This window comes from Rousettus aegyptiacus, unplaced genomic scaffold (genome assembly GCF_014176215.1).
Source record: "Rousettus aegyptiacus isolate mRouAeg1 unplaced genomic scaffold, mRouAeg1.p scaffold_m13_p_2, whole genome shotgun sequence".
Lineage (NCBI taxonomy): Eukaryota > Metazoa > Chordata > Mammalia > Chiroptera > Pteropodidae > Rousettus > Rousettus aegyptiacus.
This window is the reverse complement of record NW_023416295.1, coordinates 93,174,155-93,189,346: the sequence shown is the minus strand read 5'-3', so window position 1 is coordinate 93,189,346 and position 15,192 is coordinate 93,174,155. Positions and strand designations below refer to the sequence as shown.

The window sequence follows — 15,192 nt, the reverse complement described above, 5'->3', positions numbered from 1 at the left end:
GGCTCTGCAAAGCTGCTGGGACAGGACAGCTGTCTAGGCCTTTGTAGCTGCAGTCACTTGTGAGGGGCCATCAGCCCCCTCCGTGATGTGGCTGGAAGCACTGTCTACAGAAAAGATGTGACATCTGAAAACAGGAAGCAAGAGTGTAAATGGGGAGGCCATTCTGGAAGAGTACTCTGCTAAGTATGGAGACCGTAAAGTGGGATACAGGGCTCTGTGTTTTATGCTTTGTCGAAGATGACCATCAGAAGTGGAACTGGGCTTTTGTTCACAATCTGAAAATCTATAGGGCAAAAAAAGAGAACCACAGCATCCTTTAGGGACTACAAAACTAAACCTAAGTGGAATGAAGCCTGAGAAGGCAGGTAGGTTATGATTCCAAAATTGAAGACAAGGAGAGGTTTTTGGAATTAAAGTGGTCTATGGCTACACAAATATATGAGGGGCATTTTCATTAAAACAGCTTTTTTCCCACCAATATCATGAATTATATGCTGTCGCTGTACATAATTTAGAGCAGAGTGTAGGAGTTCCCTAAGGTAAAAGTTTAAAGCACTTGATACACCATTTTTATAGATGATAAATAAGGTTCTCTGACCCCTAGAGTTAAGAAAATGGAAATAATTATAGCTAAAGCTTATTAAAAATTATATATATTTACACATTTAATCCTTGCAGTGATCTTATAGGGACTATTGCTAACCCCCCTTGACAGGTGAGTACACTGAAGCACCTGGAGTTTAGGGAACCTGCTGAAGGTCACACAGCTGGTAAGGAGTAAAGGCTGGACTAGCATCTGGCAGTTTCCACCTACTGCCTTCCCTTGTAGCAAGGAAAGGGAAGGTCTCCAAGCTGGTGGGGAGCCACATGCCTGGAGCCCCTGTGCTCAGCATAGAAGAGCAGACCTGTGGAGGGGAGTCCCAATCATCAAAGGTAGGACAGGAATAGACATTATCAGGCATGAGAAGATTTTTCTAGATACTGGGAGCTTATGCTTCCTCTCCCCTCTTTAATTCCCTCCCCCGCCGGCCACTTACACCCCTGACCTATGGATGTTGCTATTTCCCCTTAAGAACTGGATCTCTGAAGGTGGGGTGCCTCCTACCATGCACTGGTGGTGTACACCCAGGGGGCCTGGCACACTCAGGTAATGGCCTGTGGCTCCACCTGGGGTGCAAACCCTGGACCTTCTGCGTGTAAAGCAGACGCGCTAACCACTACACTATGAAGCCACCCTCCTGGGAGTTTGTGCTTTTAATAACCAAAGTATTTTTAGGAAGTAAATACATTAGGGCTCTCATAGAACTGCCATGTGATATTGAAAAAAAAAATTAATATCCATAAGCCTTAATGCCTTTATCTGCAATAAGGGGAAAAAATAACATGTGGCTTCTACTACGATTTTTACCAAATAAGTTTGTGTGTGTATGTGTGAAATAATACGTGGAAATAGCTTTAAAACTATAAAGTAATTATGCAATTATACAGCATAAGTAATATTCTTTGCACAAATCTTTCTAGTGTGTTTTTTCCTGGCTTCTTAAAGTGTGCTAAACATACTTTGACCTTTTATTGATGAATCCGGTTCATTCTAATAAATGTTTATTATATTTTGTGTTGCTATTAAACTATCATTAGGTTTAGTAATGCTACTGAGGTATGTAGTACTACCTGACCCTGTTCTAAATGGTTCTGCTTGTATATCCGTTTATATGCTTTTCCTCTCCTATCTCATACAGTTAATTTGCTACTTCTGATAGGTCTATTCTCTAGCAACCCTCCCCTCTAATATGCTACCTCTTGTTATCTGTGAACTAAAGAACCAGATAAACAAATTTGCAAAAAATATGGGTTCTAAGTAAGAGAGCTTTTTCCATTTTCCTATGAGTCGATCATATTCTAAGTGCATGGGCTGGTTTTCAGTTAAAGATGGCAAATTAAACACATCAATTAACTTTAGTTCCCCTTCAAAATCCCAATAAAATGACAGTGAGGAGAGTTTTTTCTTTTTTAAGCATATATTCATAAGGATGAAGAAAATAGGAATGGAGAAAATAGCAAAATATTTTTGGAAGCTGGAAGGTAGATGAATAAGCACTAATAATTTACAAGACTTAAAAAAGCTGAATCATAAACTAGCAGTGAGGAAAGCCAAGAAATAACTCAGAATACCTCTGAAAGCAGGAATGAAGGTGGATCCAACACAGGAGGAATGGAGAAATTATTAGAAAAAATTTTTTAATCTAGAAAAAAGGTCAAGTAAGCTAGACCATTTATAAACAAAAACAATAAAATGAGAGCCACAGATGTTCTCCCTACTCTTTTTTTAACAGAGCAGTATAGATTTGTTTTCAGGGAAGGGTAAAACAGAGTTTCTGGCCTAGTTAAGGATGAGGGTAGCATACTAAAAATGAGGATATTATTGAAATTTTATACATTGGATACTAAATCTACTAAGCCTTTCCCCCTGACTACTCCCTCAGACAGCAGCAACCAACTTACACCCACAGTCAAGAAAAGAGAAAAGCCTTCCTTGGGGCTTTAACCAGCCTCAGAGAAAAGACCTAATAATCCTGACAAAGATTTACCAGATCACTGTACAGTAAAAAGTATGGCCAATGACCACCCGTCCCCCATGTACACAAGGCTTCTAGAACTCCACTCTTAAATAAAAGCAGACAGCCAAGAGTCACTACATTTGAGTAATGCTATTTATGACAGCAAAAAGAATCTTGGAAGAAAGAGAATAGGAAGGAGAAGAAAACTTCATCTAACATTATTAGCCACAGAAAGCTAAGAAAAGACATTGTACGCATGAAACAAGAACAGGACACTATGAAAGAGAGTGAAAAGAATTCTTGGAAACAATGATGACAGAGTAAAAATGAAAAACTATAAAAAGGTTTAAGGATAAAGTTGAGGATATCTTCCAGGACATAGAACAAAAGACAAAGAAAAGAATAATTAAAGGAAAAAGGTTTTTTTTTAAAGGATGAACAGTTGAAGAAACCAAATATATGGAAACTTCATATTCTAGAAAGAGAAAACGGGGTGGAGAAAAACCAAAAAAAAAAATTATTCAAGAAAATATCTTAAAACTAAAAGACATGTAAGTCTGTATTTTTTCATAGCTATTCTTTTTTAAAATTTTATTAGTTTCAAATATACAGTACATTTGTTAGACATTTATATGGTTTATAAAACAATCCCCTTTGTTGCTCTTTCTCTCTTCTGGCCCTCCACCTAGTCATTACATTAATGCTAACTGCATTTCCTATGTCATGCTCCCTATCCCTGTGACCATCTATCAACTACTAATCATGTGAGTCCATATTTAAAGGGTACTTGGAAAGCCCAGCACAATGGATGAAGATGGACCACACCAAGACCCATCATGGTGAAATTTTAGAACACTGGGGACAAGTTAAGAACCTAAGATCATCCAAAACAAGAGAGTAAACCGGGAAAAAGGAACTTAAGGATCTAGGAAACAGACGTAAGAATGAGGCAGAGGAAATTCCCAGCTTGACAAAGGAAAATCTTTAGTCCAGAGCTGTGCTGCGTGCCCCAGAACAGCCAGTCCTTGACCAGCTGGGGCTGGTACAAGAGCCTCTGGGAGAAAAGTTGTTCAAGATGAAATTGGTAGGATACTTAATAAAAGTTTCACATAGAAAGAAAAGGGTTCGAGGATAAAAAGGCAGAAAAAACAGAAAACTAAGTAAGAGAAAAAATATGACAATTGTTGATTCCATGAAATACAAAGATTTGCGCAGAAGGAAAAGTTATAGTAAATGAAATAGCTCAGCAGTGTCTATTTAAGGTTACTAATATGGCACCAAATATGGAGCTAACAATGTAAATACACTGGGATGATGGAGGGGTAGAAAAATGTGTGTGTGGTGGTAAGAGTAGGGGGGCAGAGCTGAGAGAGAGAGAGACCTAAATCTTCATCTTCTGTAGTAGGAAGCCCACAGCTAATGCCTAAAACTAAAAAAATCAAGAAGGGCAGCATGTAAGGGATATGGAGGGACAAGACTAACAGACTTGGAAAGCACTGCCTCTGGAGAGCATAGAACGGTTAGTGTGAGGCCGTGGGGATAGGGGTCAACCCTTGAGGACTCTCTGACTCTTTAACCACGGGTGTGACTGTATGGCTCCCAGTTGGAATGCCTTCTTCCTGTTTTTCAGGATGTAGAGTCTGCCAGTAAAGTGCCCTGGAGCAGAATGGAGACATGAATGGTGTTACACACAAACCACAGACGTTTTACCCCAGTAGAATGGAACAGACCGTCATTAAGCAAGGAGTGGAGAATCCCTGCCAAGAAATCACTTCGTGATCCTAAGAGGCAAACTCTGAACAGTAAGACTGATGTGTGCAACAACTCATCACTCCTGAAATTATTTGTTCAGTGTCTAGCTTCCCCATTATATTGCAACACTTATTAAATATCTGGTCAAAAATCATTAACATTTATCTAGCATTTACTGTGTATCAAGCATTGTACTCAAACACTCCACTGCCTTTGTCCCGTGTGATCCTCAGGACAACGTTGAAGTGTGTAAGTTTACAGATGCAGAGCACAGCCCAGATTAGTAACGTATTTTATGTCAGGCAGACATACTCCAAGAAACATGCTCCCCGCCACTCTGTTCTACTGCCTTCCATGTTACCTTTTTTATTTATTTACATATTTTTCCAGCTTTATTGAGAGAAACATAATTGAAAAAAAAAATTTGTAAGCTCAAGGTGTACAGTGTGATAATTTGCTATATGTATAGGTTGTGAAACGATTACTATAATAAAGTTAGTTAAAACCCATTATCCCACATAATTACCAGTTGTGTGTAAGGGGGTAAGGACACCCAACATTACTCTTATCGATTTTCATGAATACACTACAATATTGTTAACTGTAGTCACCATGCTGTGTGTGCACCTCAGAACTTATTCATCTTCCTTACATGTCATCTTGTTCCCTGCTGAACTCCCATATTTTATATAGTGTGGGCTCATAAATAGTATGCGTTCAATAAGTTTTTATTGTCCTTTTTGTTGAGAAGCTTATGTCTCTTGATATTGTGACAGTAACAAAGTAAACTCAGACCTCAAACTCAGCGCATACTTTTTTACCTCCTGTCCCATAGAACCTGATCCTTTTCCAATTTTCTCCTTCTTAGTAAGTGGCACATCATGCACTCAACGGCTTCCGCCAGAAACCTGATTCCTATTATAAAAAATGAGGAGTTGGCTGGTGTTGTCCACTTCTCCCACACCAAACCTTCACTAGACCCTGTCTAGTCCCCTCCAATATGAATCTCCAGTCATTCACTTCTGTTTCCACAATCATGACCCTAATGCCTAGCAACTCTCTCTGATCTATTTTCATAACTTCCACTTTGTCTCCTTTCGATTTATTCTCCAGGTCTAAAAGCACAAATATCAGCATGTCCTTCATGTCCCTTTCTGCTGGAAACCTTTCAGAGTCTACCCACTACATTAAGAGTAAATTCTAACACTCCTTTCGTTGGCCCCTAGGCCATGCTGCATCTGGCTTTGGAACCATCTCTCAACTCTCTCTCCCCACCTGCTCCCTTTTGCCCACTGACCAGCCTTCTTTCAGCATCTCAGATGTGGTGAATGTTTGCACTTCTAAGAGTTTTCAGTGTAATTTCACTTTGCCTGGAGTGGGCTTTCCCTACTTTTGTAAGCCAGCTCCTCCTGTTAATCTCTCCGGCCCCAAAGTGAATATTTCTTTCTCAGGAAGCTTTCAGAGAACACTCTCCAATGTAAATTTAATCTCTCTGTAACTCTTCATAATATCCTTTTCTTATCTTCTACAGAATGCACCACAATTTGTAATTCTGTATTTTTATATCTCCATAATTGTTTAAGCTATGTCTCCATATGAACTTGAAAGCTGCCTGAAGGCTTTCTGAACTGCTGCCACTGTTTCTTCTTCTATACAGTGCCTGGCTCAGAGTAGACACCTAAAAAACATCTGCTGCTGCATGCAGCCATGTATGAAGAAAGGAAGGAAGGAAGGAAGGAAGGAAGGAAGGAAGGAAGGAAGGAAGGAAGGAAGGAAGGAAGGAAGGAAGGAAGGAAGGAAAGAGGGAGGGAGGGAGGGAGGGAGGGAGGGAGGGAGGGAGGGAAGGAAGGAAGGAAAGGAGGGAGGGAGGGAAAAGAAAAATGTTTGTTGCAGGTGGTAGACATTTGGGTCTTCTCAACCTGATGTCATAGGGAAAAGGTAATTGAGACTAGAGTGTCTTGCAAAAGGTGGCTGGTAAGCACAGCCATTGGTCTGTATGTCATCTGCTGAATAAGTGCAATAAAGATATGAGTCTATGTCAGTGATATAAAGAGTTCCCCCTAGAATTGTGCAGTGTTCAACTTGCACAACCACACATGGCAGCCTGGGAGGCAATGATAAATGCCAATGGCATATCAATAAGCCTGAGCTGGATTTTCTTGTTTTTACTTAGTTTTTATCCATCTTCAGTGAAACACAGAAGCATCCCTATGCATCAAGCCTTGTCTTGGAGTCACCTTGTCTCCCATTGTTTTGTTTCCAGTCTCTAACACACTCTTTGCAAGCACCAACATTTACCTTTGCACTCTCCATAATTTTCTTTGTTCCATTCTTATTTCTATTGGGGGAGGGGGGGAGACAGGGAGGAGCAGGGGCTTTTTCTTTATTATAATTGTCATACCTTATGAGTCTATATTGTCCTTTCCTCTGGCTAGTTCAGGGATTCATCATCTGTCATACCAATACCTGCATCTTGCAAATTTCAAAGTGAGTGTAGGATCCAAAGTCCTGCACATTTTGACCAGCATTTTCTCTGATGAAGGAATGGAGACCTTAGTTCTCCTAGGGCGAAGGAGTTTTATTATCATGTGTTAACGGGGCAATAGTAGGACTGCCCACATTTCCTGGTTTGATGTTTGCCGGGTTATTCTTGAGCAGAGAAAGAAAAGGGCCAGCTGCCTTTGAAATGTAAATATCCACATGACTGAGCTCTGTGTTTACCAGGGATTCCATCTTGTTTTTCAAGCCTGTAAAGCACAAGGTATTCCAAGATTCTCTCTGGAGGAGAAACTTTAGTAAAGCGAATCAGATCATGTCACTTTTCTTCTAAAAACCCTCATAAGTCCCCCATGGCCCCTCACTAGCCTTATGGCTCACCCCTCCAGGTAGTCATACTGAAGTCTAAGTCATTCCCCAAACAAGTTCTTCTGGCCTCCAGCATTTCCACATGGTCACATGTTCACTGAGCCTGGAAAACTTTTTCTTTCCCCCTAAACCTGGCCAACTCCAATCTCAACCTGGAAAAAAACAGGTCAAGTGCTGGTCAAGTGCTGCTCCTGTGCTCAGGCCCCTCTGTAACCAAGTCCAAGCTCATACTGCTTACCGCAGGGCAGCCAATGAGTTGAATGACAAGGTGTTGGGGAAAGGAAAACAACTTTATTCAAAAAACCAGCGAGCTGAGAAGTTGGTGGACAAGCATCCTAAAGAACCATCTTAAGAAAGTACAGAATTCAGGCTTCTTTTATATCAAGGAAAAGGGAAAATGGGAGGGGTTCGAGGTTGATTGATGACCACAGACCTGGGCAGCAGCAGGGGTATGAGGAAGATTGCTTTGTTCTTAGTCTGTTGACTCTAGTTGATATGAGTCCAGTCATGAGGTTAAATAGTACAAACTTTCCTTATCTACTGTGAGAGGCAGTTTCTGGTAAGGGGATGTTTTTGTAAAACTCAAGCAGCAAGCAGAATTACTCTAATGCTATATGCAAGACTAAGCGGAAGCTATTAACCTTAAGGCCATGGGAACAAAGCAGGGTTAAACAAGATGGAGTCAGAGAGGCTGAGCATTTCACTCTGTTATACCTCTTTTAGCACTAACGTGCCGTATTGGAACATTTCAGGTACCTATGTGTTTCTACCACAAGGATGCACCTTCTTTGTCCTCAGAGATTATCTTGTTCCCTAAAGCACTGTGCATGGCACATTACACCTCCATCAACATTTGTTCAGTAGATGAAGAAGTGAATGAAAAAAGTCACATAGTTCCCCTTACCTCTTTCAGGCTTCAGTTCTTGTCACTGAGGGAGTATAGGAACAGGGGACTTGGAACTTTTCATTGACCAGTCTTTGTTACTCTAATTTAAACAGGTCTTTTATCCCTAAAGTGCATTTCCTCGTCCTTGTTCTACAGCAACGTCCTCTTTAATCTCAAAAGCTCTATCCAGAGCCTCCATTCTATGACTATTCAGGAGGATCAAGGGAGGATCCTGAGCAAGGAAACAAGATTTAGAGACAGAGAGATGAGAGGGACTAGAAAGAATGAGGCTGAGACGAGGGAGGAGTGGGAAACAGAGGAGCCCATTCTCTTGAGGCCTCTTTTGTGCTCTGCCCTTGACCTACTAATGCCTTCCAACTCTGTGAAGGACTTATTATTGTTCCTATTGTATAAGATATGGAAACTGAGGCCCTAAGTGTTTTAAAACCAGTCTACCAGCTTATATAGTCAGTTCTGCAGCTACCTAGGGATGGAACCAGGTAAAAAGAGCAGCAATGGTAGACATCCACTGAGCCTTTCCTGTGGGCATGTACCATTTCATGTAATCCCCATGGTAACCTTAGGAGATGGGCAAGAATTTCATCCTTATCTGACAGATGAGGAACCTCAAGTTCGGAGAAGCCAATAAACTTAATCCAAGTCATACAATAAGTGGCTGAGCTGGGAACAGTACATTAAACTTGCCCTTTGTTTAAAGCCTCCTAGGAAGAGAAGAGAAAACAGGTGGAGTGTAAAACATAAACACAGCACACAAAGGATCATTCAGAGGAGGAGGGCTTCTTGAGCAAGGACTATGTACGGGAGCTCAATCTCCTTCACCCAGAGGACAGGAGGCAGTGTGTGCATCACAGACCCTCTGGAAGCACCTCCCTGGTCGCTCGTGGAGTGAACAAGCTGACAATGCCCACCACACCTGCCCTCACCACCTTCTTACTAGACACTTCTATTAGCTTGTCCCAGGCACCAGCTATCAGCCCTATGGCCACTTGCTTTCCAAAAGACCTCATGCGCAACCCTTCCATCAACACAGACTTAAGAAATCTCTGCTGAATGCTGGTCCTAGCCCTCAAGTTCTCGGCCTGGGCTGCACATTAGAATCACCTGGAAAGTTTTTACAAGCCACTGAGGTATAAGCCCCACCCCAGACCAATCAAGTCAGAGTCCCTGGGCTTGGAACTTGGGCACTGGTATTTTTTAAAAAAGCTTCCCCTAGCGATTCTTATGGGCAGCCAGGGCTGAAAACCACTACATTTCAGGAAGCAGCTGCACATAAAAAGTTTAAATAGCGCTGTCACCATTAGGGCTGATGGGAGTTCAGTGTCACCCCAATGGTAGCAGGGCAGGAGAGAGATAACAACAGCGCAGAAGTGTAGTTAGCATTTCTCCTTGCTTCTTCCTCAAATGAAAGCAGTGAAGAATCACAGGTCATTGAGATTTAAGTTTTATTAAAAATATATTTTAGAAAGATGAAGAATGCCCCAAGGAGGCACATGGAGAAAAACAGAGTACGCCCCAAGGAGGCACATGGTCCCAGTGCTGTAACCAACAAGAAGGAGCCAGAAGAGGCCAAAATGGCCACAAAAGGGCAGAAAGGCCATCAAAAAGAGAGAGAACCCAGAAACACAAAAAGGGGAGCCCAGAAGGGCAAAAAGGGCCCAGAAATGGGAATATCTGCCTTGTATTTGGGCCGTGATGGGTGGTTCCAAAAGCATTCCTAGGTGATTGGCCCGTGAGGTCATTTTGACTGACACCTGCCTGCTACATAACTTTGCCTAGTGTGCATGTATGTACCTAGAATTCTACTACCATTGGGGTGTTCTTTGGGCGGTTTCTATGCTGGGCCCCTATTCGTTTGTTCCCCTTAAAACTCATGTCTTGCTAGCTACCTAACAGCACTATATGGCATTATCTACACAAATAAAAAGACCCAAATTCTTTGGGAGTCAGGGAGAGAGTTGGTGGCTGCCTCATAAAAGAGGTGAGATTTGATGTGACCCCGAGCAGCATCCTAGGAAGAAAACGTTCAGGAGGAGTGTGTGCCTTCCTCAGCTTACCACACTGGCCTGTCCAACTCCTCTGCCATCCTGTGGCACTTACTGGGAAGGGAGAGCTGCGAAGGCCAGCAGAGCAGAGTTTTGAATACAAACACGTGGAAGAAAAAGGGGTTCTGTGGAAATAACCTCACAGGGTGACCTGATCATAAATTCCTAACTGAGAAGGTCATGGCGGGTCACACCCCAGGCACATTACTTCTTTAGTAAAAGGCTTACCTTTGCCTCAAGCAAGCCCTGTCCATTGTTTCTGTGCACCTAGGTTAAATGAAGCCGCCTTTCAAACCCATCCTTCTGAGAGGTGACAATCCTTTCAGACCCCTCAAGAGAGCACATAATCTTAACTACCCTGTAATCTCGTCCCCACCATGCTTTCTCTTACTATTATGTAATATTCTTAAGTTCCCTCCTTAATTTCAAATACATAAAAGAAGCTGAGAACTGTCATTCTCTGGAGCATCTGAGATCTTGCTCCCTGGCATATTTCAGCAGTTTGGCTCAAATAAACTCTATAAAACATAATCAGAGCTTCGCTGCCGTCTTCAAATCCCCGTGCTATCACCAGCTATCCAGGATCTCTTCGTACTGTGCGCCTACCAAGGAGCTTTCCAAGGAGCAACTGCACCTTTGAGGATAATGCCTGAATCCTGCGTCCGGAGCATGAAGTGGAAGGAATGCCTCATTAGAGAAAATTCATCGTGTAAACCTGATGATCTGGTAGGCTTTATTAAGCTTTTATGAATCAAACAGCATCCCATTTAGCAATTAGAAGGGCACACTAATGAGTGTATAAAATGAAAGGTTTTCATAGGCAGAAAGAAGTTAGGACTAAGAAGTTAAGAGTGGGTTATATCAGGCAAGGACCCTTTCCCTTAGGGGAAGGGAGGGGTCTTCCCAGGCAGACAACCTCAGCAGTGCTGACCATGGAATTCCAGATTGATTGGTTTAAAATTTTCTTTCCTGGGAGAGGCTGAAATTGCAATTAGGTTAGTTACTAAGTTTTGGTTTGGTAACATAGTTTAGCTAAAGTGACTCCATTTTTAAAATAGCCTCTATGAGCTTCAGCTTCCCCTACAGAAGCACCAGGCAGGTACTGGCTGAGCCTACTGAGCCAGCCCTTGCTCTGCAGTATGGGTGTCTGTCCCCCGAAGGCCACACCTTCTTTTCATTCCCCTTTTTAAATGCTGATGGAAATGTGCTTCCAGCTTTGTTTTATAGAGAAACTGAGGTCTGCAGGAGAAAAACAATATCTGGACCATGATACTGGGAAGTTCCAAGCTGAGACTAAATTACCCAAAGACCAGTTCAAGAGGGCGAAGTAGGTGGAGATGAGGAACAGCACCAGCTCTGCTTTCAAAACTATCCTCAAATGGGGCTTAGAATACACCTCCACAATTATGTCCAAGACTGGCTAAAGACCCCTAATATTTTCCCAGCCTCTCAGTCAGACTGGTGACTAAGTTAGGGCCTGTACTTGTGGGCTCAAGACCAGGGTTTGGGGGCTGTGCGTACCTGTGTGCACCCCCTTCCCCAACTAACCAGGAACATCAATTTGCATCTGAAATTGTTCTACAGGTATATCGAGCAACCTCTTAGGAGACATTTTTTTACCCCGAATGCAACTGGAGAGATTTTAAGTGAGACTTCTTCCCCAAACAGGAACCTGGCAGATCTGTGTTAAAATGTAAATGCAGGGGCCTTAAATATTTTTAAAGTTGTAATACAAGTAACAGATTGTCCCAAGACCAAAAGAATTACTTTTTATACCCAAATAAAATAACGATGTTTAAGTGCCAGTTATTGTCAAGGTGAAGAGCTGCCTCAGGCTGGAGGGAGGGGACCAACTGGGTGGGCTCCAGTGTATTATTAAAAACCCACCAGGCAGAGAAGGAAAAGACTGAGAGGGGATGTTAGAACGAAGAAGCGCGTCGATAAAAAGTTCTAGGGAGAAAAGGACACAGAAAGGACACAGAAAACCAAGAGGTCATCTGGGACAAAAATGGGACAGGAACATACTACCTCAGCAACCGAATGTAGTCACGCATAGCAAATAGGGAGTACTCTGCTTCAGCATCTCTGGATTTCTCTCCTCCAGCACTTTTTTCATGCTCAAATCCTAACTCTTCTTTCTAAGAATGTGCTCAACTGTGGATTTCCTGATTGCAGGACTATGTTAAATTTTATTTTGATATTCTCAGTGCCTGGCATTTATAAAGTGCTCACTGATGAAGGAATGATTGAGTCTTTGCCTCTGCTTTCCTTCTACTCATTCATTCATTCACCGGATATTTACTGAGATCCCCTATATGCTAGGCAATGTAATGGGTATCATCTCTGCTGTCATGAAGTTTGCAGTATATAGGAGACAGAACATGAATAAATGATTAATCATGTAGATAAAAATAATTACATTTAGGATATGAAAAATTAAGAATAGCATAGGAGAGAGACTCAACCCAGAGCAAGGGGGTGCAGGACAGTTTCCTATAGGAAATGACATTTAAAAAGAGTTCTGAAGGATGGATAGAAGTTAGCCAGAAAGAGAAGCAGCATTCTGGGCCAAGAAAGAACATGTGCAAAGGGCCTGAGGTGGAAAGTTTAAAGACTGAAAGAAGGGTGGAAGCAGGGTAGCAGCAGCAAAGGAAAGTAAATAAGAATATTGTGTGTTACTGAGACATGATAGTGCATTTAACTTCCATCTAGGAGCCCAACTGATGCACTGGGAGAAGACAAGGAAATCCATTCCAATAGAATTAAAATAGATTTGCAGTCATCTCTCTGCCTGTTCTTTTCTGATCTTCCCAGTTTTCAGGCCCTGGCTTTGCTTCTCAGTCTGCCTTTCCCTAGCCCTGAACCCAGCTTAGGGAGCATCCCTGCTCCTCCCTGTCATGGATGACTGCTACTGAGTGTGCAGTGACTTCGCCCTGGTAATAGTAGAGTTCTGGGGAGGAACTCATTGCTGGTGAGTCACCAGAGAGAATATGAAGAAATGGCTAAGCAGGTCACCTGAGGAGCTCCCCAGTCATTTCTGTCTCATAATGAAGCTGAACGTTGAGACCTCTGCAGAACCACATAGGAAGGGCAGAGAAGAGGCACATCTGTTCACAAAGGCGAGGGTGGGGGTGGACAGGAAACTGGCTTAAGACGAGAGGCCACTTCTAGTGCCCAAGCCCTGCAGTAAGTTGAATTTACTATTTTAGGTGAAGAAAAATCAGCTTATGAATCTTCTCCAGATAACTGGAAAAAAGTCAGGGAAAATATGAAAGAGGAAGGGGTTGGCTAGGAAGCCAGAGACCTCCAAAGAATCAAAGGAAGTGACACTTTTGGGTAAGACCATGAGCACCAACCAGAAGGTCAGGGGGAATAACAGAGGACCTGACTAGAATTTCCTTCTAGTCAGAGTAGCAGGGCAGGACGGAGTAGGGTGGGACAGGGTGGCAGTTTACACTTCTTGGTGGCATAACCTCAGGGGGTGCCATTCACATCAATTGCAGTGTGGTGGAGCAGTGTGGTGGAGCAGTGTGGTGTGCAGTGTGGTGGAGCAGTGGTACCAAGATGGTCCAACCTACCACAGAAAAAGCTGAGGATGCTTTTGGAAGAGTTAAGACTATCCAGGTCCAACAACGATTCAGATTCGCAAATTCAAGCTAACGCCTCCATTTCCTGGGCAATCTGCCTGTGGATAAGCTGTAAGAGACTGTCATCAAGCCAACTTGTCACCAGATGTTAGAACTAAAAAAAATGAAGAGTGGTCACATGCAAGAAATGACATTTGTGTGAAATTAGTCACTGAGAGTATTGATTATATAGCAGAATATTGAAAAGAGACCAGCAGTCCACCAATAGGAGACAGGGTAAGTAAACTGTAGTACCCATTTATAGAGTACTATGCTTTATAGAGATGGATGAACTTCTTTGTCTACGCACTGTAAGAAAAACATCTCCAAACTACAGTTAGGTTTAAAAAGAAAAAAGCAAGGTACAGAAGTGTACAGTATGCTACCTTCAGTGTAAGTAGAGAGAAGAAAGAATAATATTCATATTCATGACTATGCTTATAAAAAACAACTCTGGAAGAATACACAGGAACTAAAAATAATGGCTAGCTAGTAGGATAGGTCAGAAGAATCAGTTAGGAAAGACAGGGAGCCAAAAAAAGACTTTTCTGTAAACATTTTTATGTTATTCTGATTTTTTTCAACCATATTACTTATTTATGGTAGGCAGAACGGCTCCCTAAAAATATTCACATGCTAATCCTTGGACCATGTGACTAGGCTGCATTACATAGCAAAGGAAACTTTGCAGATGCCATTAAAAGAGGAGATTATCCTGGATCATGTGGAGGAAAGGGGACAATTGGGCAGGCTCCAGTATATTATAAAAAAAAAAACTACCAGAGAAGGAAAAAGACTGAGAGGGGATGCTAGAACCAAGAAGCATTGATAAAACGTTCCAGGGGCAAGTCATCATGTAGAAAGGATATAGAAAACCAAGGGGTCATCTGGGACAAAAACAGGACAGGAACATGCGAGGAGAGCACTTTCTCTGTCTGGAGTCAGACAAATTCCGCAGAAGGCAGAGAGGTTTGAAGTGCTAGAGGGACTCAGGCTACAATTGCTGGAGGGGCCTGGGAAGGAAAGTTGGCACTCCCTGGGAGCAGACCCCTAGCAGACAGATAGCAAGGATATAGGGACCTCAGTCCTACAACCTCAGGTAACGAGCTCCAGCCAACAACGTGAATAAGTTTAGAAGCAGACTATTCTCAAGAGCCTCCAGTCTTGGTCTTGTGAGACATTAAGCAGAGAACTCAGTTGAGCCCACCTGGTCTTCTGAGCTGCAAAAATTATGAAAAATAAATTTGTGCTCTTTTAGATTTTTACATTTGTGGTCGTTTGGTACATCAGTAATGGAAGATTAATATACTATTCAATATTTTTTAAAATAATATTTCAAAACTGATGCTTAGAAAATCTCTTCCTTATTTGTAATTTTTGTTCCTTGAATGCAATTCAGAGCATCAGCCAACAAGAAGCCTTTGAGAAATAATGCTTAGTCT

At 42.1% G+C, this 15,192-nt stretch overlaps 1 long non-coding RNA gene across 1 annotated transcript in view; it reads right to left on the bottom strand.

Moving 5' to 3' along the window:
* The window catches only part of LOC118613710, a 32,173-nt gene continuing 16,981 nt past the window's right edge, over positions 1–15,192 (bottom strand). The window contains exon 3 of the long non-coding RNA XR_004955732.1: positions 1–124. This is a non-coding gene — a long non-coding RNA (uncharacterized LOC118613710). The remainder of the gene's footprint in view (positions 125–15,192) is intronic.